The sequence below is a fragment of the Lonchura striata genome, chromosome 5 (assembly GCF_050655825.1).
Source record: "Lonchura striata isolate lonStrDom1 chromosome 5, ASM5065582v1, whole genome shotgun sequence".
Classification (NCBI taxonomy): domain Eukaryota; kingdom Metazoa; phylum Chordata; class Aves; order Passeriformes; family Estrildidae; genus Lonchura; species Lonchura striata.
This window is the reverse complement of record NC_140707.1, coordinates 33,786,753-33,812,818: the sequence shown is the minus strand read 5'-3', so window position 1 is coordinate 33,812,818 and position 26,066 is coordinate 33,786,753. Positions and strand designations below refer to the sequence as shown.

Below are 26,066 nucleotides of genomic sequence, written 5' to 3'. Positions count from 1 at the left end.
AAGTGTGGTCAATGGGGCATTAATGTGGGACACAGTAGATTCAGGCTGACATTCCTGGTCTTCCCAGTTTTCACCAGGCAACACAAGCAACCTACTAGCCAGGCTATTGAGCTAAAATTAGATGAAATAGAACACACTTTTCTGCACAACCTTAACTTACAGATGTTGCAATGTACTGCAGAGAATATAGTTCCTTATCTTTTGAGTCTGGTACTGTCCTTGCTCAAAAGGCCACTTGGAATTCCATTGTGTACAAGTTAGAAAGCATCTGGGCAATTTAGGATGAACAATACTAATGCAGTGAACAGTATAGAAAATAACTAACTAGTTAGATCTTAGCATCTTCTACAGACTCCTCTTACCAGACATTGAGAGTTATTCTCCAACCCCAAAGCGCTGACAAATTCATGCTATAAGAGGCAGAAACAAGCTGCATAACTACCTATATACCAGAAAAAGCAGAAAATTTCTCCAGGGACATGGAGCCTGACTATTCCCTCAGAACTTCACACCAGGGTAACAGTGTAATTTTTTGCCCTACCAGATCTACCTATTTCTGGCAAAGCCCTGTGTCTGTGCAGCCCCTTTGCTGTCCCACTGCAGTGGGGTGAGTGCAGGGGCTCTCCTCCCACTGACCAGCCTCAGCTCCCTTTGCAGGGAAAAGGCACATGGTAGCCTGCAGCCCAGGCTGGCTTAAGGACCAAAAGCAACCACCGAGGTCATCTACATCCAGGAGCCACAAAGATATATTTATTTTCTTCCTCTCTCTAAAATAAAATAAACCCCAATTATAATCATCCTAACCATAACACTTCAGTTTGCAAACACTCTCAAAGCTGCAGTGGGCAATAAATCAAACATGTCACTTCCAGCAATTCATCTCTGGAGTTGGTTGCTACATGGCTGCAATATATAAAGAGGCTTTTTCCGGGTGATCCCCAGAGCCAAGATTCTTTTTGTTGGCTCTTCTTTAAACAAACACTCCTGTAAATTGCAGTTGAATCTAAATTTATCATGCAACCCTAATTATTTTCCTCTAATCAGTGGTTTGAGGGTGACTTTGATTCTGACAGGCTGATACATTGTCATACTCATTTAAAAAAATTAATTCAGTTAAGCCAACTCCAAATGTATGCACATGATATCTCTGCTGCAAACTCATCATTGCCACATAAGTCACACTGAAGGCAACAAAGACCTTTTGTTTTCAGGCAAATTGTCTCAAAATAACAACAATAAAAATCAATAAGGGACAAAAGAAACTTCAGCAGTGTCATGAAAGACCAGCAAAATGCACTGAGGCTCTGTCAAAACACAGCTATAACATCCCATCCCTGCCAGAAGGATACCAGAGAATTTTCAATAAACCAACAGAACAGGAAGGTTTATACATCTTTGATGTCCCACAGCTGGAGGGAAAGACAGCAGTTTACTAATCCTGTACCATTTCCCTTTCATTAGTTTAAGTTTTCAGTTGTGGATGGTGCTAAATTTAGAAGGAGGGGTTAATTGTTTAACCTTAGAAAAATAATTATGCTTCTTTTGGTGCTGCCTTAAAAAAAAATATTTTTGAGTTGCCCAAAGGATTTAAAACTCAATGCAATGGTAAACTCTTTAGTGGAGACTACACCTGTGGATTCACTAAACAAAAAATCTGAGACTAGACTACAAGTTTTTATAGATTTTGGACATGCCTGCCTGTCCTATGGGAAAAGAAAACCCAACACTTACTTAAAATAAAATTTGAAATCAGGTTTGAGGTTTTTTATTTCTGTTTTGTTTTGTGGGTTTTTTTTGTTTTGTTTTTGTTTTTGTTTTTTTTTTTAAATCCAGTGTTTCAATACATGTTCAATTTAATTTCTATTCCAGTTACTACTGTCACTTGGCTGGAACAAGGTGGTGTGGCATAGCTAAGTTTGGTTCAGAACGTTCAAACGATTTTTCAATCAGAATTTCTTACAATTCTGTAGCTATTTGTCGTCCTATATGTTGTGAGCTATGGGGTTTTTTTTCCCTAGTAGAGGTAGTTGAGTAGTGATAATTCCTTACACTCTCAAAAAAACTGATGTTCAGCCCAGCCTTGTCATTCACACCGATCTGTGTACAGAGGTAAGAATTTCAATCTCTATTCTGGTCACCATTTTTTTGAGTTCATTGATACTAATACGGTTCCTAAAAATGTTACTCCATTCTCCATTTCAGCAGCAACCAGAGTGAACATTCACTCCTCCCCTTTCAATTTTCCAGATATTACACAGGACTTTCACATATTTTCTCTACTTGTCAAAAAAAGAAATCAGGGAAGAGAAAGGGATGTGGCTTCCATTTTAAACAGAAAAATTTATATAGTGTAAATGCCTAATACAATGACTGTTGGGATATTAATACTAAAATTTGATTAGGAGATGGAATTTTATTGATATCCCAGGTTAGCATATTATTTGGTTTACCTAAGTAAATAACCTGTTAAAACACATAACAAATTGATTTATGAAGACAGAAGTAAGAGAGGAATAAACCATTTATATGACAAATCCCCTGTACCAAAGTAGAGCAATTTAATGTCTAACTTCACCTTCAGCAGAGAGAAAAGAGTTTCTCATTTCTACTTACAATAGATAGACTAGACTTCTGTGAATAGCTATTTACTGACAATCAGTGGCTTTGTGTGCATATTTTCATACATATATATGTATGTATATATAGTTATTTATACACACACAGAGCCAAGACAAAGCACATTCACCTTCAGCCCAGCTTTTCAACAGTTGCCTCACAAGGAATCTCAGTGAGCCCCATCTCTCATCCTCTGACACCCTTCATACATGTGCAAATAGAAACACCAAGTGTGGACTGCAGCATCAGAACAGTGCGCTTGTGCCGTCAATCATTTGCACTCCTTCTGCAGAGATGCAAATACCTTCATAAATAAGATTTTCTAAAGACTTAGGTAAAACTGCTCCACATTTCCTGACCTTCTACTGTTTGACTTGAAACCCTTCAGGTTTTCAGACTTCTAACAGTTTTCTTTCTAATATTACTTCAAAGTTTGGTGTTATCCTCCTTGAAGGAGGATATGAAGACCAGCCAATCTTTCATGTGACTTTGCTCAGGTGTTCATCTCCTTGCCACACACACTTCATTATACTAATTTGTTTTCACATATTAAAGTTGAATGTACATCATATTCATAGATCAGGCAGTATTCCTGTCATGAAAATTGACTGTGCTTTGAGTAAGAGGACCCTGATCCATTATTTGAGATTTTTCATGCTCTCTCAGTCTAAAGGTTAATTACCACTACTGACATAGCTCCTAAATGCTGTTTGATATAGGACAATACTCTGCAAATGTATACAGCAAAACCCATTGCAATAGGAAATAGGCCAAATTTAAACTAGCTGAGCTTAAAAATTATTTTTGATTACTCTCAGTTAGTGAAGTTTATAGACATGCACACATGTGCCGTACAACAGGGCATCCTCCTAACAATAAGCTTTCATGTGCTCAGCAAAGGAGAGAGGAGGTTTTTGCCCTACAGTCAGCAGAGCCCCTCTGGACACAAGAATAATGCATGGCTTGGCCAGTCACTGCCACCAAGCAGTGATGTGTATGAGCTGCAAAGAGCATTTTCATGTTTAAGATGAAATAATTTCTTTTTAAATATTCAGCAGTCAGTGCCTTCTTCGTATTGTGCTCACAGGGTCTCAAGTCACAGGCTGTGATTCCATGTTGCCAGGAAAGCAACTTGTCAGCAGTTGTAGCGTGAGGAGCAGCAGGAGGCTCAGAACAAGCATGTGAAATAAAGTGCACACGCCAGAGACTGCACCTTGGCTGCTTTGCTAAGTGGCACCAAGCGCTTCACCCTGCAGGAGCCCTCAGATCTCTGCGCTGAGCAGCTGGGTTGCACTTTTCTCCTATCAATAATGATAAATAATAATAACAGTAGCAAAGTAAAAGGAAACTCTGAGTTTACAGATTGCACCAGGTGGACTTTGTGCTCCTACTCCCAAGTGCACAGGGATTAATTCACCCACCTGTCCCCCCCCAGCCTTCCTTTCTCAGGGCTGGCTGGGGGGCTGAGATGCAGGACTGCCCTGTATCCAGGCAACAGGCAGCCCTGGGGCTCTGCAAACCTCTGCAGTGCACAACAGGAGAAGCTGGGACAGCCACCTCCCCAGACTTCATGGAGTGTGGGATAGAAGGAGCTTTTCCAGTTTTAAAGAATAAAGACAGAGGGTAAAACAACCACTATCTGTCAATGAAAGAATGGTCCAAGGTCTCCCTGGGCTGCCTGCTTTCCCAGCACTGCTCACTGGGAAGGTGCAAAACTTACTGTGACTGTCTCTTTTCTTTCTCAGACCTCTGTATGTTCTCACCTAGGTACACCTCTACACCTCTACCAACCGCAGGAATTTTCCAGATTTACTAGCCAGCATTCTCAATAGCCACCACTCTCAATTCCTGGAGCTACATTTTGACCAGGCAAAACCTACCACTGTCATGATTAATGGACATGCACCCACATTACCAGACTTCAGAGATGTCTTGTGGGAGGAAAAGATCAGTTGAGAACAGATGATTCATCAATCCTTATATTCACAAGAAGTTCTTCATCACTAAAGGGATAAACTTCTGGGCTAGAGAGATATGTGGGAGTATGTACACTGACTCCAGTGGCATTCAGATTTCATACTCAGTGCCTTGGGCAGGTTTACTCATGATACACTGTTCCACTCAGTTTCCAGCTTCAGCTGATGTTGACAGAGACTGGGACAGTCTGATGAAGATTTCATATTTGAGGAAAGACCAAAGAACACCGTGTGCTAAGAAAGTTATAGACACAAACCTGGTCCCCAAGCATCTTCAATTCTCAGATAATCTACAGGCCACTGATATTTGAAACATGAACTACAGAGGATGAAGTTATTTGACAAAGAACTGGAAATATGCTTAGAGAGCTTCTGTAGTGTTCAGCTGCCTTTCAAACAATTCTTCAACCTACCATATGGATATTATGTAATTGCAAGATATACAGAGAAAAACAGTCATGAATAAAAAAAGGAATGACAAATTGCTGCACAAAGATGCTCTGATCCAAAACAGGCTTAATTCAAAGAAACCTTGTGGCTAGGATGAAAAAGGGGTCACAATGGCCCTTTCCTACCTTACTTGATGCTGTGTCAGCATTTGAGGTTCTTAGCCATAAACATAATTTGTGATACATCACTGCACAGCAAACACAACAGGTAGCCTAACCTTCCTCATCATCACAGTACTAATACACTATCCAGTCAGGATTTTTACTTTCATGTACCATGACTAGAAACATTAAACAAAGACTACCCCCAGAGCTGTATGAAAAGATAAAATCAGGAGCACTCTTCAGAGCCTGGGAATTCTCATAACTTCTGCTGCAATTTCAGCTCCCTGCCCATACCTTTCCTCCTCTCTTACCAACTTTTACAGCTTCACTGTCTTGGCAAATAGCTTATTTTCCTTTTAGCACTGACAGCTGATATTGTAAGAGACAGCACAGTATAAAGTTACTCATTAAAGGAGGTAAAGAACCACCTCCCTTCAACTCCATTTGAACTTTGGACAAAAAGAAGTACAGTCCTTCTTTTCTCCATTGTGACCAATGGCATGGAACATCAGAAAATACTGGCCTAAGTGCACATTGTACAGATGTTCTCAAGGAGATTAACTTGGGGCATCAACTCCCATCCTTTGCAGGACAAGGTGAGTCATCCCAGCCAGCTACACCAATTTTACAATTTGCTTAAGTCAGAAGGATGAGGTGGGACCCATGTACCAGGTAGGTGTCCTGGATTTCAGTCTGAGTTCATCCACTGACAGAGGAAGAGCAAAGCATTCTATCATTTAAATCAGACCATTTAAATCCCCCCAAAATTCTTATGCACATAAAGACTATCTTGAATCACATACATCTTTGTTACAGCTTTTCCCTTCCCAATGTGTCCATTTTGCAACACTGCCTCAGCAATAGCAAGAAGAGTTGCAGCAAAGAATCTGGAGGTATGGTAGGTAAGCGGAAGGACAGAAGGATAAATAAAGGGACAGGACAATGATATGGCACCACTGTAAAGCTCAAGCACGGGGGTCCTTTCTGAGACAAGATGTGTTCCAGATTAGGTGACAGCAAATATCCAAGGGGACAACTTAATCTTTCGTTAGGAAACCACTGAGATCTTCAGAGCACACTTCAGCAAAGCACTGCTACCACTGTCTTCTTCAGAACCTACAACTTAAAATACCCATTTAAGTGCTTTGGAGAAAATAGGCCAGATGCTTTCACCCACTGCAAAACCAACTCTTCTGCCTGGTGCTATTTTGTGCAAATTGATCCCTCATTCAGAAATTAAAAACAAAATGAGCAGCACAAAATGAGCATCAGAGGAGCTCTGATTGAGAAGAAACCCAGAGCGATGCTGATTGATGACTCCCAGAATGCCCTTCCCAAAGCAATAACGAAATACGTGCCTGGGACAGAAGCCCTGAGCACTGCATGGAAACATTAGAACAGCTCGCCTGCACCCACAGACCTCCCTGCCTGAGGAGCATATTTAAAACAGTTCTGCAAAGCACTGCAGCCAGGGTCTCTCGTGAAAAAAAAAACAAACATTCCCTTCCCTTCCATCCTCCTCCCCTTTAAATCTAACTCAAACCCCAAATCTGGGGGCACCTCCACTGTGTGTATAATGGTATCTGTCCAACATTCCTCAGTAACAGAACCACTTGGAATGGGGAGGGGAGTGCTGCTCATCCTGGGCAGGCACAGTACAAGGGATACAGGGAAGATAAACAATGCCCTTTGGAGGTTTCAAACAGAGCCTACTGCTGGTCCTGAAGGCAATTATTTTAATCCTCAGCTGCAAGTCACTGCGACACAATAAAAGAGAATTAGCAAAGAAAACATTTAATTATAACAATGAGCATTCATGCCTTATTCCTTGACTTGCAGCTGAGAGTATTCAGTAATTCAGAGGTGGTAGAGAAAACAGGAACAGGAAAACCTAGAGCAGTCTCCTCGCCACTAGGAGTGGCAAAAGTTAACTCATCAGTAGAAAGAGTAGTGCCCTAATCATCATTTTCCTACCAGACAAGCCCCAAACTCTTTCAGAAATGGGGCACATAAAGAAATTTTATATTTAAAAAAAACCAACCAAACAAAATTTACTCTGCATCAGTATACTCAGAAAGTACATAGTATTATCAAAACATTCTGCTGTTTGGATGACAAAAAGAAAAAAAGTAAAAGGACCAAACCAGATGGGAAGAATTTCTTCAGTTTGAACTGATGAAGATTTCTTCTAAAAAAAAAAAAAAAAAAAGAAAAGGTATTCCTTCACATTAATTCCCCAAGTTTTAATGAATCTAAGATAATTTTTTTTTTTACAATTTCTAACTTAAAAACACCAACTACCCCAAACAAAATACCACACAAAACAGCACAAAACCTCTTTTTATAAAAAGTTTGGATCCAATTTTAATAGGAAAATGTAAGTTTCACTTTTCGATATTAAAAAGATCAGCTTCAGCCTTTCTAAACAAAAAATATATTGCATTAAAAATCTAGAAGCAAATAGTTTAATGTATATATATATAGCCCTACTATTGATTGAATACATTTACTTAATTTTAACTTGATTTTATGAAGATGTACGGTCTCTGTGAAGATTCTTGGATATAAAAGTTTGTATTATTTTTGTCTTTCATAAAAATTGTCTACTACAGAGATGTAATTCATACACTTGATATGTACAGCTGATTTTCTATTCACAGGAAAGAACCATTAGAACACTAGACTTTTCATCAGTAGTCATTACTAGTGATCAATAGATAAAAAACACATAGCAAAAGGCCAAGATCTCAAGGAGCTCAGGCAGCATTTTGGGATTAGCTTTGTGCACTTAACATTCAGGACTACTGAGTACCCCTGGGGATTTATATTGCTAGTCCTAAACATCTGGATTTACATTTAGCTAGTATGGAGTTTTCCAAATGAGTTCTTTCCAACTACATCTTGAATAAAAACCACAAAACACCAGAAAACATTTCATCACTGCTTTTTAGAAGTTACCAGGACTTATCCCCATTTCCTGAGATGACTTGTGGAACATACACAACTCTATATGCCATGTGGTCATATTAAGTCTCCAGGAGAATCAGAGCTTTGCTGTACTGATCTTCAGGTATTTTAAACAAGCATAAATTGTGCTGATGTGAGTAGTCTGTATTTGCAGTCTTTACTTTGAACACTGGCTTTTGGCAGAAGGACCCAGAATAGCCGAATGCCAGCTCCTGGTTCCAATCAGTTCAGAGAGACTTTGGCCTTCAGTTCTGCTACCAGACAACATACAGAACTGGGAGATGGAAAGGGAAATGGAAAAGCAAAGGCAGTCCTGGCAAATAATTACAATTTCCAGTAACGTGATCCATACATGAATCCAACTCTCAGGCCAATAACTTGTGATAAACTTATAGCTCCATTCTGAGAGCTGAGAGCTTTAGCATGGGGAGGGAAAAGAACAAGCTCTTTCCTTCTTGTTAACTGAATCCTTGTGGGAGAAATAATTTAAGGTTGAGGATATTATTTTTAGCTTTCTTGGAATGTACTCTTGGATATACTTTGTAGCCAGGAATGTTATAAACGGTCCGGGTCAGTTTGAGGAGTCAGTGACAAATTCTGCCTTGCCAAACATGTCCTCTGTACTGCACTGGGTGTTCATCTTTCTCTCTCTAGCACCAGCAAGGGCTACCCAGACAGCAGCAAGAATGCCCAAGCCTGATAAGCCTGCTGCAGAGCACGGGGAAACCAGTGGTTTGGATAGCCAAGCACTCTAACATCCTGTCATTAACAGTCATGAGGGAAAAGTGCCAGAAACTGTTCAAGGTGGCAATTACACAAGGCCAGTTCACAGGAAAAGCTTCCTCCTACCCTCCTGGGCTCAGGGGCTGGCTCCTGCCATGCTGCAGGGAGGGACTAAGCCAGTTAATGCTCCTAGATACTTTAAAATGTCAAGACAGTGCTACAAGTCCATCTGAAATTAGCACCTCATTAGTGATTGGGAAGTTGAAAATAAATCTTTCACAGATGATTAAAAAAGGAATTTTATGTTGCTTAAACATACTTCTTTGAAACATATTCGCATTTGCACATGCTGCTGGGGGTGTTGGTCCACTCATACATGTGCTCTACTCCACATTTTTGAGACAGAAACAGTTGCAGACATATTCAGCTCAAGACCTCCATGTGCTGGGCACTGGAAACTACAATACAAGCAGAGCACTGCCTTTATAACCCCCTCCAGCTCATCCAGTCACAAAATGCCTGCATGTCCTCTCTACCTCAGCTCTCCTGACCCTTGCCTCTGAGGAGAACGGCCCTGAATGTCCAGCACAAGCATGTCCAAAGCTGCTCCTCCTTTTTTATCTGCCAACAGCTGTCAACACACATAATGTCTGCCAAGGATGCAACTCCCATCCATTAGAAGGCAACCGGAGTATGAGTCATCTAACAGAAGACAAACTAGACATTAGATTATCATTATCTTTACTGTGCACAAGCCTGGCCAGCAGCTGACCTGTGTGTAGGCTCCCCTCTCAAAAGAGCTCTCAAGATTTTGGCTAAATAGATGCATCAATGCAAGCAAGAAAAAAACTTCAGCTTTAAAACAGGTCAAGGCACTTGATAGTAATAATTACCTTTTTCATGGTCTGCAAGTTTAAAAATCAACTAGTTTTAAATTTCCTTTTAATGTAAGCTGAATATAAATTTTTTTTATATGCAGTTTTACAAGGGAGGAAAGGGAAATTCTGGATTACTTCTTCAATTTTTTCTTCGCGTTCCTGTTTTGTCACAGAAAGAAGGAGCAATGGGGAAAAATATGAAGAGAAACACTTCAGAATTAAAACTTTTTCATCATTGGATTTCTCTGAAAAGGAATGCAAAGATCCACAAAGCTAGTTTCTACACAAAACAAAATACACTTCCTATATGAAAAATCTTATCTTATAAAAATATTATCAGCTGCTTTAGCATTTTTATATAGATGAGGAAGGAAGACAGAGAGAAACTAAGCTACTTCCCACTGTCAGTATGCAGTCTAGGCACAGAGCTAATAATTAAATGCAAAATTCCCCAAACCCACTTCACTGCTTAGAGGGTAATACTATCCTTATTACTGATTTTAGTAGTTATCACCTTTCACTGATCCCAGCTCTTACTCATAAGCCCAAGAATAAAAACTTCAAATACATGCACATATATCCCTCTTATGTATCTATTTCCTGAGAAATCTCTACAGTGAGAGAATAGTTCTAGCAGCTTTTAAACTAAGTCCCCAGCTTTACACAATAATTTTTAAAATGCACAAATCAAAAGCAAATGTACTCTTGTAGGTCTCAAAATAAGCAATGCAAAGCCTTCACTGCCATTCTCAGGGACACCCTATCTCAGCCATTCCACCCAGGACATGGCACAACAGTGAAAGGCAGCTCTGCTTTCCTGTCCTGTCACATTTGGTAAACCTCACTTTCCCTTGACAAAGCACTTTACCCATGATAGAGTTAGTCAAAAAAGCTTTCAATTACTCTGTAGCATTAGATCTAAGTGACAGGAGCTGTTAGAGATATATGTCTAATGACAATTTATTTCCTCCTCCATCATGATTCTTTCTATGTTACTCAAGCTCCCAACTTCACAGGGAAACAGGCACAGCCCAAACCAGTCCCCCATGCACCACGGTTTACCATCAGAAGGATTAGCTCCAAGTCTCTGAGGCAATACCTCCCAAAAGGTCAACCCACTGCTGGCAGAATCAGCTCTAGCGACATTTGAGTCCTAGAGCCATTAGAGACAGAAGTGGCAGACCCATGCCACGTTGTCAGCAGCCACTTACAGCCTGGTGAGCACCTCCTGCAGCAGAAGAGCTGAAAGCTCCCTCTGTCCCAGCTGAGATGACAAGATCTGCTCCTCAGAGAAGGTGCTCAGGATGCATGGCTGACCTGGCACTCACTCTTGACGCTCCTCTCTCCCTGGTTAGCGCACGCACAGCAAACATATGCCACTGCAGCTCCTGGGACAGTTACAATGCGAGCCGGCTGCCACAAAAACACGTGGCCTGGGAGTTTGCAGGGAGCTTGGAACAATGGCTGCCAGGCCAGGAGCATCCCATTTATCTGTGCAGTGCTAACTCAGACGTCCCATGCCAGCCATGTACATGTCAGAAGCCATTTGCCGCTTCACTGGCAATTTGAGAACCAAGCACGTGGGGCATTGCATCATTCAACACCGCTCACTGTGATGTCTCCTCTTGATACCACAGTGGACAGCATGTAGGAGGCCCCAAATTGCCTTTTGTGAAGAAAAAGCTATGTGAGCTCATTCCCCTGCCTGCTGCACCAAGCCCAGAGTAAAGTAAAGCCCAGAAGGCTTCCGCAGTATAAGTACAATTTATCATAGAGGAAGATTCTCTTGGAGACTACTTTTGTAGGTATTGGAGAGTAGCACAGCTTCTCCAAACAGTTTAACTCACAGTCAAAAGAAAAATTAAAGAAAATTAGAACTTTCTCGGTATGATATCCAATTCTTTTGGTCAATGCAGCCTCCATTTAAAGGCTTATATTAAAAACTCCAAATCTTTACAAAGTCCTTACTCCATTCTCACAAAATTGCAGTTTCTTTAAAAGTTGACAAACTGTTCAACATTTTAATAAGGGAAAAAAGTGTGTATTGTCACTGCACACACAGATAATCATCATAATAATATTGAACTATTATTATTCTGTCCAAAAATGTGTTTATTGAAAGTACTTTCCCTTTTTCCACTTCTGTAATCACACCTCAGCAAAACACAGATTGAGTATTGTGACATAATTGTGGTAAATGGACCTCAAAATTTGTCGCTTCTTTCTAAGAAGGAGTTGGTTTTTTTCTACTTCCATTTTTAACAAGTTTGCAACTGTATCAGTTGTTGAACAGTTTTTTATCAAAAATAAATCGGCACAATCAGCAGAGCATCACAATGCACTAGAAGTGATGGCAACCATAGAAAGCACAACTAAAAACTGCATCCCAATTCAAGAGGCTACAAGAGGATACAAAAGCAAGAGTGCCCAAATCTTATGCTCACATGCACAAGCACACACTCATTCCTCTCCAAGAGTTATCCTTTTCCCAACTCCCAAACCTATGCTTTTCCCATTCCAGGCTCTGCCTCTGCTTTCTGGAGTCAGCCTTTTTTGTGCTCATGTTGCTCCAGCTGTTCTTTTGTAGAAGTTGCTAAGTGGATGTGTTTGAAGTTTGGACTTTTTCGAAAAAGCAGGCACTTTCTGTTCATCAACAAGTGACAGTTGCACCAGGAAAAAATCCCAGACTTCAGGAGTCCTTTTCCTGAGATGGTGCATATTTAGACTGACCCCTGCTACCCGCAGAACTCCAGCCAGCAAACGTCACCCAAATAGTGCTGCTGGCAACCTCGCTTCCTGCTGGCTGGAGCATTTCATCTGCCTGCTGGGATATCAGGCTGTCCTCATCCCCAGCACTGGGCTTGGCCATCCAACAGAGAGGAAGCTGCTAGCGCAAACTGCTGCATACCACTCACTCAGCACTTCAGCTGCAAAGATATATGAATATAATGGTAGTTTGTGAATGAAAAGGGACACAGAGGGGTGCTCTCTGCCTCTGTCCCATGGCTTGAGCATCCTTTTAAGCAAGAAAAAAAAGGCGAGAAAACAAACATCATACTGAGTTCAAGATGCAGGGAAATGTAACATCCTCTCCTCCTGTCATAGTAGCTGGACTTCATAATTGGCCATTTTGCTGCTTTGCCTCATCACCTGAACTGAGATAACAAAGTAAGTGTTTTTACAGCCCAAGATGCTGTGCCATGCATACCATGGGCTACCACTTTCCTTTTGCCCAGAGCTTGCATCAAAACAGAACAACTTTCAGCAAGGCGGGGGGGGGGGGGGGGGGAGAGAAAAAAATAACTGTAAGAAATCAATTTTTAGAAAGAATGCAACATTATGTCATTTTCCTTATATGGCCACTGGTATCCCATGTGGAGACACAAACAATAGCCAGCTTGGCAGGGGGTGGAGTAAAAAGAAGACTTGGGGAAAAAAAAATTATATATATATATTCCCTGCTGGTCCTCACCCTCCATTTCCTCTTGAATTTCTTTGTGACTGCACTGAAAGGGGTCAATAGCTCCCAGCTTGAGAAATGCAGCTTTTGAAAGGTCTATCACCAGCATCTGTATTTAAAGCATGCCTTTTACTTCACAGCCCCCCAGCTAATGCAAAGCTTTTAAAAAGCAAGCAGCAAGATAAACTTTCAGGGTAAAGAAAAAGCGAAGGGGAGAGGAGGAACTGTTCCTATCTGCCTTGGGCTTACTAACACTTTCACTAGAATAAAACTTGACTGGCAAAGCAGGGACTTGGAACATAAGCTGCAGATGATCTAGAATGCTATGGATCATTACCCCTGGCTTTGGTCTCCACCTCCCTATGCTTTAAAGTACATTATGAAACCACATGAAGCAGCCAAGCACCAAACTAGAAAAGTGTCACTTAATTAAAAACAATGGGAAAATTAGCACAGGACTCATTAAGCATATCAAAGCTTTGCAATCTTCAGTGTTTAAGAATTTTGTATCTGACAAACACAAGCAACTTAGATTTTAATAAGCTTAATTAACTTATCTTGATAATGAAAGACTGGACCAGTGGCTAAGTGGCTAAGATTATATTTAGGCTTTCTGTTTGAAGAAGTACTCCAGAAAAGCTATGACATGTTAGAGCCAAGATTTATTGAGAGGGAGGAGGAACAGGACTACCACTTCATCCTTTAGTGCCAGAGGACAGAGCCCATGGGCTGGCACATGCCCAGTTTTTCAGGACCCCCAGGCTCTATTTCACATTGAAGTCTCATTCAAACATCCAATGGAAATTATATTGCAGTTGTTTTTTCTATTAGGATGTTGTATTTAATTCACTCTGGAAGTGGATGAATCCACACAAGGAATTTGTACAGCTCACCAATTGCTGTACTCTCCAGGTGTAACTCAGTCATCTGCATTCTGACATTCATCTATTTTAGAAACTAACTGTTCTCTCTAATAAAACTTTTCCGAATTTGAGGGAAAAAAAATCAAAACAGGTGAAATGCCTCAGAAATATGCTCTATTTGTATTAACTAAATACACCCAGCTATGTTTCTCCAGCTCAAGCTTATTTGACTTCATCTGATTGTTTAACTGGAGCCTTTCAGTAAATAAAAGAAGAAGCCCACACCATTCAAAAAAGACAAGCCTGAAATTCACAGATGGAAAGGTGCAGTGGTACCTCCAGCAGCACCACACACAGCAAAAAGGTACTTCACCCTACCAAACTGTCTGGGAGAAAAGCCAGAGACCAGAGAATGCTCCAGAAGCACAGAAGTAAATTGCCTCTTTGAGTCTCTAGCACTGGCAGCATACTACTCTGCATTTCACTTTAATTCCCCTCATGCTATCTTTCTCACAGGCACTCGAATACATTAGTCTGTACCTTATCAGATCCTGAATTACAATTGTAGACAAGCTCCTAACTCTGAGAAATGTAGTTCAGAGACGTTTATGGGGCTGTAATGAGTACTGACAGATAAGCCACGCTCATGCAAACACACTTGCAACTGATGTCTGGTTTAACACAATACAGCCCTAAGCCTCCATAATACAGCCTAGGAAACAGAATCCTCCCATCACCTACTACTAATTGCATCTGCAGCGGTCAGGGGTTGAAAGAGAGAAGTAAGCAGATTAATTCTATTAGTCTGTGCAATAGTATCCCAAGGGGACAAGGGAAAATCCCATCATTTAAATCAGGACTGGTAGACGCTGCTGGGAAAGATGTTACATACTAGTAGAGGATTAAGAGTTTGGACTAAAGGGCCTCATTTTTTCTAGATCTGGTTTCCATGAGTCATAGCAATTAGAACTCCAAGGCTTTTGTGTTTGTTTTTTCCCACTTACGGATGACCTGATACATCTTTCCAAGTTGAAAACAACATTATTAAATTAATTTCTTACTAAATCCCTTCTCCATGACATACAATCCTTTATTCTTTTTTCTTAAAAAGTTTTCTATTTAAATTAAGGTATTTTCAATGCAAAATTATTTTAGAACACAAAATCTACATATTATTTTATTAATACCTCATAAGTAACATTTTTCTTTTTTCAGCATATTCCTCCCACGATTTTAACCTATATTTATTTCAACCATATTGACAGTCTTGATCCTCTGAAAGTATATTTTTGCTGAGAAATGTTCCCCATGCTGTAAATACATTGTTAAGTTTCATCCCTACAGACACGGCAGGCAGTGGTGACAAAGCCCTTCTTGAGCCAAATGAGCAGGAAAAGCAATTTGCTCAATCCAGTGCAAGTGAGCCTGAGCATCAGAAGCACTGTCTGCCTTACCTGTGTGCTGCTTTGAGGGGCCAGACTTTCAGGGAAATACTTGTTCTCCTCACAAAGTCAGGCTGTACTGAATATGCATCTGTCAGGATTCTTGCTTCAGGCCTCTAACACTGTGATCAAGGCTGATCAACCTGTCAGAAACAGCAAGGAAAATACATAAGACACATACTGGACCTGAGGAGAAGACTGCCACCTTATTTTACTTCCTCCTGCTCGGGTAAAGACCAACTCTTTCTTGTACAACTGAAGGAAATGAGGGGAAGCAGCTCCCAGTGACCCTGAAGACCCTGTCAAGGTCAGGACTAAAGGCAAAATCTTCTTCCTTACTTTCCAGTTCATTAGGCTGACCAGAAAAGGGCTTGGACTGGAAGGCAATAGGAGGACAGGACTATTTCTAGCAGAATAAGAAGGAAGCAACAGAGTTGTTCCACATCTTCCCCTCCTGCTCCTCTGCACAACAGAGTAGAGTCAGGAAGAGGTGCTGTGAGTCCCCAGAAGGCAAGTTCCAGAGCAGAGGATGGAATGTGTGTGATAAAACATAGGTAGTTAAATGTTTAACACACACAGCCTCTTTCTCTTTGTAGGCAACAAACATGCACACACCTGTTACCTAGTGGTTAGATGTTAAAGCACCATTTATTCTGAATGGAGGGAGCCAGAAATTATTGAGGATCAAAAAGAAGGTGATGGAGTTAAGAGGCAGGTAAGCATGGGAGGAAGATACTAACAGATGCTCAAGGGTTGAAAGCAATAAGGCAAGCAAAAGAAGGTAAAATCAGAGCCTGCAGAATGGCACAAAAGGCCAATGGGAGAGGAGAAGGGATCATGCCAGATTGCGTCTGTTTTCTGCTTGCAGAAATCAGCCAGACACGGAGCACAGAGGTGGGGCCATCACTTTAACTGAGCAATGGTTCCGTAAGAGCTCCTCTCTGGAGAGCAGCAGCAAGTCTGGATCTCATTTTCCCTGACAGCTCCAGTTCAGATATGAAGATGGCGCCATGTAAATCCTTTTCACAATATTAATTCTCTCCTCTCTAGTCTACCTTGTTGATTTGCTTCTTTTTGAAGTACAAATCCTCTGCCCTGCCCAGCCTCTCCAGATCTCAGGGCCAACACCAACTGTCCAAATGAAACATCAGGTAGCATCTCTGACCCCTCTGCATCACACAGCACTTAGCACCTCCTTCAGGATCAAGATGAAAAGCTGGGAAAGAGGGTCTTGTCACAGCAACTCCTCACTGAGACAGGGCTGCAGCAGGACATGTCAAGCTTCCTGTCTCTGTCATGCTGTCTGAAGATGACAGCCATACTGAGCTGAACTGCCATTTGTCAATCCAGGGATTACAAAGCCACCTACAAGCCAGCTGGAAAGTGCTAATGTCACACCAGACCACATGAAAGGAAATTCCTCCCACGCACAGGGTATCAGCCCTCTGTCAGCAGCTCCCTCTCCCCAGTGCAGAGGTGTTGTTTCACACTTCCCCAGGATGAGAGAGAGGCTTTAGTGGGAACACAGGGGCATTGGTGAGGAGTGCTCTGCACCCTGGACATTCATCTTACATGCAATAGAGGGGCAGCATGGTCTAGTGAGCAGAGCAAGGGCCCATCAAATGGTACTTGGGCAGATGTTCTCCATGCCTGTGTCTCCAGTGGACTCTCAGCACTTTCAGCTGTGTCTCATCCTCCCATGGGTGTTTGTTTACAAAACTCTTCTCTGCTCTGTACAACCTGGCGTTTCAAATACACAGATACCAGCCACATCCTGGTTTCTTTGAAAGGGAAGGGCAAATATTTAAGAGATGCAAGTGCCTGTATGCAGAAAATTCACATCCATACACTTCTGCACAGGACAAAGTGCCTGCTGCCCAACAAAAACATATCCTGTTGCACACAGTCCTAGTCCTTTCAGACATAAGGTATTGAATATTAATTCCCAGCCTTTGAAGACAGTGAGGGGAAAAGTTTATTCAAGTTTGTAAAGTGATCTGAAACCACAACACGGAAAGTGGCCCAGGCAGGCATACCAAGAGTCATTAAAATTTTGATTCATTGGTATCCTTAGTAGCAATTTTCCCTTTCCATTATGGAAGAACGGTCCTGTCCATGTAGGCAAGCCCCATTCATCCCCTATTACTATTCTGTGATCAGAAGCAGAGGGCTCTAATATATTTAGGGTCACTAATAATGTATTTTGTCTTCTGTGTCTGCTGACTCAGATGAGGAATTTGAATCATCTCTATTCAAGGAACATTAAGAAATAAAAGATATATCAGGCCATATAAATCCTCCTCTCCAGTGGAGGATCATGCCTCTCCCCTCCCCTCTGCTTTGTTTATATGTAATCCAATTGAAAGTGTCTCGGGCAGCAAGAATATTCTCCTTTCTCTCAGCAGACTCCAAAAAAAGTCTGACAGAGAGCTGTCTTAAACACTTGTTGCATGCATAAAGAGTCTGTCTGGTTTGTTTTTTTAAAAAATGTGATTCCGTAGTATCTCACCAAAGCAAAAGCAGTAGCGTGTGAGAAATGTGAATTAAGGAAATAAAAAGCAGGCTTCTTCTCCAAGGTTGATGCGAAGGGACAGAGATGGACAGCAAAACTAGAGGATCCAACTCTCCTCTAGCCTGCAGGTGAATTTTCAATAGAGGAGTACGCCCAGTGGTCTATGGATCATCTGGGCTCAATACATTTTTAATATGAAAACAAAAATAAACAAAAGCTTAATGTGGAATTTCTCCCGGTTGTTGCCCCAGTCTTACATTCTCTCTAATCAGTGCTGGCTGCTATCAGAGACAAGACCCTGGATTAGACATGACCTGACCTGGACTAGCAGCTGATGGGCGCTGCTCCCACAGCACTGCTCTGAGCCCCGCACCCTTGAGGCTTTAGACTCTGTGGCTCCTGACTTTGATTTAAGGGGCACAACTGACTCTACTGGAATTTAGTTTCTAAAAAAGTTTTCTTTTAAATCCAACCCTCGTCACAGATTTATCCCCACCTTAATGTTTCCATGCTTTGGGGCCCCAGTGGTTGTATAGTTTGCAAATTACATTTTTTTCTTCCTTGTATACTTGTACAACCACACACATAGTTGTCTAAAGCCACTTTATCAAGCATAAGCAATGAGAGTTTGCACTACATACTGACACAGACATCGGGAGGAACACAAAGCATTCCCATTTAACATTTTATGCATCAGAAATAACACCAAAACAGATGTAAAGCAAGCCAGTTCCTCATTACTTAACACAACACAAATCTTTGTGCATTAAATACAAGTGAAAGGGAGCTGTAGAGTTGGCATTAGCTTGACAGATGTTAAGATGAGCTGCACCAGAACTGAGTATCTCAGCCTGAAACAGTGCATGTTAAAAAGGCGTCTGCTTATTGTTTGATATGTGTATTTATTTACATAGACAGCTTGCTGACATGCTGAAAAGTTGGGGAGAGTGGTGTAGGCTGGCATTTAAAACTCTTTAGCAGGCATTCAGCAAGTGCCTTGTTATCCTTTGGTCATGCCACTAGCTTCCATTTTGTTGCTGAGTAAAAGAGGGCAGCAGGGAAGGAGCCAGGATCCCCTCCACTGTGCAGACTTAACTCCCCTCCCGGAGCTTGCCCTTAGCACACAGGCAGTTTCTAAGATCAAGCCTCCACAAGCATGTTGCCCCTAGGGGTCATCCTCGAATTTCTGGGGCCTCTGTGCCTTTGACATAGTCATGAGAAGAGTCTCTTAAAGCTAGTCAAATGCAGCTCCTTGTTGCATAAAAAGAGATTTTTAACAAGAAAGAAAATTAATTAAGTGGATAAAATCCCACAGGTTGGAACAACAGCTGAGGAATTATCTTTCTATCATGTTGGTAATGAGGACTAAAAAACCTCACACAAACACTAACAGCTTCATATGGGCTCATTGGCATTTCAGATCAGATGTGAGATTTGGCATTCCCAGGAGCACCAGATGCAACTCCAGTTACAGACTATGGGCAAAATGCATTTTGCCCTGCTGAAAACAGTCTTGTCACAATGTCGGAAAATTAAAGGTACATATCTACATACACAATATTTTTTTTTCCCACAGAATTTATGCCCAGGGAGAATGTGGGTCACAACATCCCAATGCCTCAAGTTGATCTGACTCACCTCTGAAACCTGAGTTTAGATATATCAAGTGTGTGAGAGAGTTCAACATGCTGTGGGGAGCAGCCAGCACATATCTGGGTACACATCAAATTACATGATCAGCCACTGACCAAATCCACCACTGAGGGAAGAGTATTCATCTATCCCCTGCAACACACCACTCTACCCTACTGAATTCATAGAATCATAGCGTATGATGAGTTGGCAGGGACCCATCAGAATCATGGAGTTCAAGTCCTGGCCCCATGCAGGACATCTCAGGAGACAAATTGTGTGCCTGAGAGTATTGTCCAAACGCTTCTCGAACTCTGCCAGGTTTGTGCTGTGACCACTTCCCTCAGGAGCCTGTACCAGTGCCCAAACACCCTCTGGGTGAAGAAACCTTTCCTAATATCCAACCTAAACCTCCCCTGACTCAGCTTCATGCTGTGTCCTCAGGTCCGGCCCCTGGCCACAGGAGAAAAGAGATCAAAGTGCCTGCCCCTCCACTTCGCCTTGTGAGGGAATGAGGTTTCCCCTCAATCTCTTCTCCAGGCTGAACAGACAAGGTGACCTCAGCTGCTTCTCATATGGTTCCCCTGCAGACCCTTCACCACCCTCATGGCTTTGGACACTCTCTAATAATGTCTTTCTTATATTGTAGCACCCAAAACTGCCCCCAGCACTCAAGCTGAGGCCACCCCAGTGCAGAGCAGAGTGGGACAATCCCTTCCCTGGCTCAGCTGGTGCTGCTGGGCCTGATGCACCCCAGGACATGTTTGGCCTTCCTGGCTGCCAGGGCACTTCTGACTCATAATCCACTGTCAGCCCATGTCCCTTTCCTGTGGCACTGCTCTACAGCCAGATTACACTTCCTAATCTATACACACAACCAGGGTTGCCCCATCCCAGGTGCAGAATCTGGCACTTGCCCTTGTTAAACTTCACATGGTTGGTGAATGCCCACGTCTCCAATCTCTCAGGTCTCTGCAGGACCTCTCTGTCCGAGGGAGTCGGCAGCTCCTCCCAGTTCAATGTTGTCAGTAGGCTTACTTAGTATTCCTTCAAGTCCTGCGTTCAAGCTGTTAATAAAGATGTTGATGAGAGCTGGGCCAGGGACTGAGCCCTGTGGAACACCACCAGTGACCAAATGCCAGGCTGATGTCACCCATTCCCTGTAAGTCTTTGTGCCTGACCTGTGCGAGCCAGTTGCTCACCCATTATGGGATGTGTTTATCCAGTTGTGTGCTGGATGTTTTGTCCAGAAGGATACTGTGAGCGTACCAAAAGCTTTGCTGAAGTCCAAAAAAGATTACATCTACTGGCTTTCCTAGATCAGCTGGGTTAGTTACTGTACTGTAAAAGGAAATGAGGTTTGAGAAGCACCACTCTCCCCTCATGAAACCGTGTTGGCTGTGACCAGAGACTGTGTTATCCTCCAGAAGTTTCCCCACCAACACTACTGGCTGCTCAACTGTTAACACTCACAATTACTATTTAATGCTAACAAAATAATACAGATTTTTTTTCCCATAACTTGAAATGGAAAAACTACCTGATCTGGGACCAACGACAAGAATGGCAATCATATTCATGGTAACCACTACAATAAGGGATCCTACTACAAAGAAGCCACATGGCCTACTGAGCACCATGCTGAACTGTGGCAAACTATTCAAAGCTACATTTCGGAAATGCTTTAACTTCCCTGGCAACTAAGGCAAAAGAATTTGTACCCTCTCCCAAAAAATAAAGGGAAAAAATTAAAGTGAACTACTGGCCATCTTTCCCAAACATGCCTTTGCACATCTTCCTGTCTCTTTGTTACTCTTCATTACACAAGAGTCCCTTGAGGTACCATAGAACCTTACTTCTTACTGTGTGCACATAAAAGAGCTCCCTGCCCAAAATGCTAGCTGACTAAACAAATGAAAAGCAGGGGAAAAAAAAAATAGCATTTCCCTTGTTACAGATGGGAAGCAGAAATCCAGAGAGATATTGGCAGTGAAGAGCTGGCAAGAAGCCAGTGAATGAACTGGGAAGAAAACATCTTCAGTCTTGAAGCTTATTCCTTCAGTGTGGATATCACTGTTTCTTCCTTTTCTGTTCTCCTGGTTTTCACTCAAATTTGTTCCTTTTACAGCTTGTAAAGTTCATCCTTAAAAACAAAGTTGATAGGCTACTGATGCTTCTCGTTTTCATGGGGAGGAGATTTAGGGATTCTGAATAAATAAGCACAAGGAATTCTTAGCTGGCACCCAAATATTGCCCCAAAGAGGCCAAATGCACCCCCCCACCACCTTTAAATGAACAAGTGCTGGCAGATGTTGTTTTGTCAAGGTTTTTAATATACTTAATCATGGGACCATAAATTCACCAACTCAGAACCACTCTAGTGTAGGTACTTCCAAGGTAGATGTTTAATATATTACCCATGTGTTATCAGTCAATACACGACAACCCAACCAGATGAAAAAATTATTTTGAAATTGCATGGAAATGAAAGACATCTCTTTCAAGTGTTTCACTAATTAGCCAGACTTACCAAAGGCTAAGGATAATGGAGTATTTCCCCACTATGTCTGCCTTCATTAATTCAAATGCCCTCTGTGCCCTAAACCTATTGGAAGAAGAAACCAACTGCACTTCTGAGCAATAGGATTAAATTACCTGCCCCAAGGAAGAAGGTTGCCTAACAGAAGCACTTGCCATTATTAATAGCTACTTCAAATAATTTAGAATCATCATTTAACAACCATCAGTACTTCCTCAGTTTTTCTTGAGTTTGAAATACCTGTGGTGCATAAACAGCAGTCGATTTAACTGTTTTTCAAGTTATTTTTTTCTTGATTGACTCAGAAATTATGCTTTCTGTCAGCCTGAAATGTTAATTTAGGTTTGCTATTGCTGCTCTCTCCTCTTTCCTTGAATAAAGGGCAGGCTGATCCCTGGGATACTGCAGCACAGCACTTGGGTTTTCACACTCAAGCTGTCACTCCATTAGCTCTGACAATCTGGCAGTTTTCTATCCTACTTTTTAAAGGCTCTCATATCTCTTGTAGCTTTTTCCTCAGATTCACCTGAGAAGGAACGTTGAAAAATTTGGGCAGGATGTTCCCAGAATTACAGGAGCATCTAAGGGGAGAAAAAAAACAAGATATTCATAGCAGCACACACTGTATGTGCAGCAAGGGTGTATGTCTATTATAGCAATTCAAACATCTGCTGGTAATGAGGTTAGTTTGGAAATGCTTTGATTCCTGCCTAGGGAATTTACTGTAGCTTACTTGCTCCATGAGAATGCCATGGGCTTCCTCATGAAGTGTTAGATTCAAATATAATTTCATTTATTATAGAGTTTTATGTATAATACATGTGTGTGTGATTCTGGTCCTTCAAAAGATTTCCCAGTGAAAAAGCTAATACAGAATGGAGCACTTGATGGAGTTGTATAGCTCTTCAATTCTCCTTTGGAATGCGTCATTAGTTCTGCATAACTGATATCTCTGTTTTATCTTCTTCAGATCCCCTTTCTTTAAACAAACTCCAGATTCCCCCACTCCCAAAAAAATGTCTCTTAAGTCCTGATTGTTTTTCTTGAAACACACAATAATTTTAAAGGGCTTAGCAGGAGTATTTCAAGAGGAAAAAGTACACAAAACCCAATAATCAAGTGATAAAGGCCAAAGAGAAAACCATTGCCAGTTATGGAAAAGGACATGCAATGTTGTTCCATTTTCCTCTTGAAATGAAGAGTTAAATCTTGCAAAATTCCATTCCAGTGCCTGCTACTCCACCTAAATCCTCCTGACCACAGCAACAAAGCCACTCTATAGCATGTCTTGGCATTTTCATCATGTTCCCAACATCTAGCTCATGGTTCAAAGGTTTTGGTCCCTCAAAGTAATAAAACTGGTGATGAGCTCATGAAATCAAATTGTTAAGCATGAAAAGATGCTTTTCCAAGACATGGAGGAAACTCCCCTCAAATCTTTCTCTATATTCCCCACTGAGCAGCTCCTTGTGAGCAGTTCCTTGCCCACGTTACATCATTTCTGCATCACTTCAGTGTCCAAACTTGTGCTGTTCTTAACTAGAATTCTTCCTGGAGTCTGGGGTAGCTCTGGCTGTGCACAGGTTCAAGCAAGACACAATAAAGCTTTGATTTCTGCAAATTACTGAACTTTAGTTCTGAATAAAAGCTATCATGGAAGAGTATAATGCAAATACACCACATGTCTAAGTCAAATTAGAGCAACTTTAAAAATTAACAGTGAATAAACTTCCTTGGAACATGGAAGCCAGCAAAGTCACACACCACACATGGAAGTACAGTTTAACTGGCTTGGATGGAAATCACACTGTCATTGGGCAATAGGGCTGTCCATGGCAGAAAACTGAGTAAAGGCAGAGGTGAGCCCTACAGAAATAGCTATTAGATTTTCAAGTACCAAGAATCAGATGCCAAAATGTAAATACTATGAACAACATAAATCTTAAAGGCCTCAGAAGTGTTTGCTCTGTCTGCACAACGGAAAGGCACCTATTAATGACAGAAAGCCTGTAACTGGAAGGAATTAAGAACACACAAAATCAGACAAACAAAGAGCAGTGCAAGATAAGGAAGAACTCTCAGTTAACACCAGGCAAGGACATATATCCATTCGATTCTTCTCCCAGAAAACAAAAAGTTGTCATAAGAGTTGTGTTTTTCTTTTTTCCTTCCACTCTCTGTACATTAAAACAAAAAAAATCCCCAAAAAAACAAAGAAAAAACCACCAAAAAAAACCCCAAAACCCAAACAAATACAAAAATCTTTCTGACCACCAATCTTTCAGGAAAGAACAAATCTGACAGAATTTTTTCCCTGGAATTCAGTGTTAAAAATGGTCAAAACTTCAAAACTTTTCAATGATCCAAAAGAAACATAACTATCAGTAAATGTTAGAAACATAGGGATGAGGTAATTGTTTCTTTAGCTAAGGCTCAATTTTTTGAGCAACTTACAGCCATTTTGTGTTGCATGGCATTCAGTAGAATTACAGCACATCAGAATGGACTGACTAGGGAGAAACCAGATATTAATTTCTTGCTGGTGTGTTCTGGTGATGGTGCTCTTAAAGACTCATACCAGCTTTCATTACAAGGGCATCTTCCCTATTTGCAAATGTTTTTCATGAGCAGCTTTCCCCCAACCCCTCCCACTATTTTTCTCTTCTGTCCTCTCATTCAGCTGTTTAAAGAGCTAGTAATCAAAAACAATGAAGCATAATGGAAGTTGCAAGTGTGGAGCTGCTTATGCAGTTTAGATCAAGGACAATTATTGTTATTATATGGCACAGTACTCTGGAGATTCTGCAACAACACTGGATGAATCCCAATGGATCACCCAGAACTGGAGAAATGGGATGCCACCCCTCTGGAAGCTGCAGAAATCAAGCTCTTTGGCTCACTGTCACAGTGTGTCAGCAGAGAAACATCTCTCCCTAGCTTTCCTAGTTATTAATACACTTATTAAAATGTGAGACAATGTTTTCTGTTATAAAATACTGTATTGTCAGAGAATATCCTTCTGGAGGACTTAGGCAATTAGAGAAGGAGCAATTCTGAGCCTTAGATACAAGAGAAGGAGGGATGCCAAGGGAAACTACAATTCCATTGGAATTGAGGGCAAAACACTCTGTCTGCAAAAGGACCATAAACATATCTCAAACAGATGTATAGAGGCTGGCTTCATAAAGTTTTAGAAGTGGTCAGTGGTTTTGGGATGCATCAGTACAAATGTCTCAGTCTGGGTGTTCAAGCCTCCTGAGGCAAGAAATACTTAGCTGTTTCTGAAAAACCTGACCCACTGAAAGTTTTTCCAATGAAACCAAAATAATCTGCCCCCCTCTTGAAACTTTAGATGTCACTAACATAAATGGTGGGACTTCTGCCTTGTTCATTAGCCCACAATTTTAGAAGTATTCACAAAATGCTGGATGTGCTGATATGCCTGTCTTTCCAAGCCTGGTCATGAGGAAGTCTGTAGAAGCCAAAATGCAACTTTTCACCAGCCTGAACAATAAAGAGACACTGACTCTCAAGTTTCCTCCAGACAAAGTGGGACCCAAGGCTATTCCTTCCAGCCAAGACTCTGCATTCTTTTTTTCTATTACAGAGCTGCTTGCAAAAGTATGTACTGAAAATAACCATGGCCTTATCTTTTGCCTGACCTTCTCCTGTGCATTTTTCTATAATTTCAGCTTCAATTTTTTTTCAGCATTTCAATAAAGGGCACATCTGCAACTCAGTGTTTTGCACCAGCCTAGAAACAGTGAAACTGAGAGACAGGGAAAAATAAAAGACCAACACAATTTGTAAAACAGTTTGGCAAAGACATTGTGAGCTAATATAAGTCTATTTGCCTTACAATTGGCAACAAGAGCTTTTACTAGTACTTAGCTTTTAACTGCAG

General features: G+C 41.4%; 1 protein-coding gene across 21 annotated transcripts in view; it reads right to left on the bottom strand.

Annotated features, from left to right (window-relative positions):
- Window positions 1–26,066, bottom strand: part of TSPAN18 (tetraspanin 18) — a 190,332-nt gene that overhangs the window by 43,297 nt on the left and 120,969 nt on the right. For 16 of the 21 annotated variants that reach the window (XM_085580236.1, XM_085580242.1, XM_085580235.1 and 13 more), the window contains one exon: window positions 15,492–15,622. The exons of 3 other annotated variants lie outside the window; for them this stretch is intronic. The gene's annotated coding sequence lies outside the window, so the exon portion shown is untranslated. Of the gene's footprint in view, window positions 1–7,290; window positions 7,335–15,491; window positions 15,623–26,066 lie in introns of those variants that run through there. 2 more of the 21 variants (XM_085580237.1, XM_085580245.1) reach the window with 2 other exon arrangements.